This window comes from Triticum aestivum, chromosome 5B (assembly GCF_018294505.1).
Source record: "Triticum aestivum cultivar Chinese Spring chromosome 5B, IWGSC CS RefSeq v2.1, whole genome shotgun sequence".
Classification (NCBI taxonomy): domain Eukaryota; kingdom Viridiplantae; phylum Streptophyta; class Magnoliopsida; order Poales; family Poaceae; genus Triticum; species Triticum aestivum.
The window spans coordinates 485,158,095-485,160,524 of NC_057807.1; positions in this window are offsets into that span (position 1 = coordinate 485,158,095).

Consider the following 2,430-nt stretch of genomic DNA (forward strand, 5'->3'; position numbering starts at 1 on the left):
AGAATACATGTTTTCAACATAAAGGGGGTTTCCAAGATTCGAATTCATAGGAAGTGCATTCATCTATTTGAATCCAAGATAATGGCATTTGTAAATCAGATCTAAAAGGGGCATCAATCTTTGTTGTGCGTTCGAACATGCTATATATTCATACGCATGTCTAAATAATTTTTTGCAACCAAGGAGATTATATCCGGAACCATGCATGAACTGAGGTAAGATGCATATTTTTTAATATATACTCGTGTACAATGTATATTCAAATGTACCCCCTCCATTCCAAAATAATCATAGTTTTAGGATTTTCAACAGTCAAGATTTGTGAAGTTTGACAAATCCTGAAAGTTCAATTCAAGAGAACCGAAAGTGTTAATGCTTCTGCTCCCAAATATTGAATGAATCGCCAAATAAGCCTCTGGTCACCCGAAACCGCGCGAGACTAATGTTTGGTGGTAGGAAATTACTGTCCTGACTCTGGCCAGCCTATCGGCCCGGTGTCCAAAGGTCTAAGCCGGGGTAGGTTTGTAACTTCACCAAGACGCCAGTCTCAACTGCCTCCGAGAAGCATTCATACGCCATGGGCGCCTAAAAACCCATGCGCTCGGTCGAAATCTATCCCACCCACCATTGGGACACCTGAGATTACTGTCCTACCACCGACCCACAATACGTCTGAAAGTTTAGATGGGGCAAAGTTTGTAACTTTCCCCAAATTTCAAACAAGCGTGTCCCAAACCGAAACATTGTTCCCCCTTAGTTCCCCCTCCCTCCATTTCCCTATTTCATACTCCGTGGGTGCCAAAACACCGTCTCCACCAGTCATGAAACCCGAGCCTCCTCCGTCCTCCACCCCATCGCGCCCAATCCACCGCCGCCCTCCTCCATCACGCCGGAGCTGGTACCCCTATGTCGTCGTCCAACGCAACCGCAACCGCAACGCCCTCAAGGACTTAGAAGCTCAAGTCGAGGCAGAGCTGCCTGCATGATGTCGATGCCGACGTGTGCCGTACCAGAACCACTTCAACCACGCCGTCCTGCGCCTCACTACTACCGCTCCACTGTTTCAACCATCCACCGCACCGGAGTTGTTCCGGCTACGCCATCATTCGCCGCCTCGGATCTGGTTCCCCGTCGTTGACACACGGCCACCGCACCACACTCAACAACTTGGCCATGGGTTCGTCCAAGGCTCCACCGTCCTCCACAACTTCTCGTTTCCAGCGAACCACAAGAAGATCGTTGGAAAAATAGAAGTAGGACATAGCACTGCCAGCAAAAAGAGGTACTCCTCTTCCCTTATTCATGCAAATCTTACGTCTCTGCTCACATCAAATTCATCCCACGAAAGAAACTAGTTGAGCGCTTCTTAGTGCATCTTCTCCATGATACTAAATGCATAAGGTTTCCTCCCATTTACTATTTCAACTTGGCGAGGTCAATAGCCCGCCTAGATTTCAATTCAGGGTCAGTTGATTCACAATTAAAAGAAGCAGCACCTGCTTAGGCACGTGGAGCACCTAGTCCGCCTGTTTGCCAAGGAAGCGGCGCATCGGTGTCTATCATAGGGGGTGTGGGGCGCAGGAGCTGGTTGCGCCCGATCTGGAGGTCGGTAGGGCTTGAAGGGATGTCTTGGGGTGGTGCCAAGCATGGTGGTGCAGTGAGGTAGAGGGGAGGGCGGAGGCAGGGGACTGGGCTGGTGGTCGCTGGCGTTTCAAGGAAGATCGTCAAGACTGACTGGCTAGAGGTAGATGAAGGCGATCTGGCCATTCTTTGTACATTAGACGTTGCAGAAAAAATGGACTGGCCTATTTGTTTTTAGTCAATTGTTATTTTCGTAGGACCACACCTTGTGGTGTGTTGGAGGAGCATCTGCATTTCCCAGCCTTCCCTGTGCTCATATTTCAAAATCCTAGAATCTAGTAATTTCGTGCGGCATGCATGTTTTAGAGCTATCATATGTCTCCCATCATTTATTTCTCACCGACCTGCTATCTGCTACTTTTACACTGTACTACTTGTGCACACACTTCACCCATACTCACACTACTATTTTTTTATGCATGGGTATTTCAGACTCTGAAGCAGTGTTGATGAATACACAAAAGAAAATACAGAAGCCGCTCCAGTGTAATTTGAAGAAAAGCACTAAGCGTTTCAGCGCTCTAAAGGGTGTAGTGTCAGCAGATGGAGACAGTAAACATAGCTCTGTTGTTTATGATCTCAATTGCCACACACAACCATCCTAGGTGCTTGCTTTAACTTCGCGCTGTCAAATGTGGTTGCATGTTGCATATGGTTTCTAGCTTATATTGCTTCCAATTTGGTTAAATTGCATCTGCTTACTTTACACATTATACCTTCGATAATGACATGCCTTCTTGTTTTTGATACATACTACATATGTCTATTAACCATGTTCGTACATCAAAC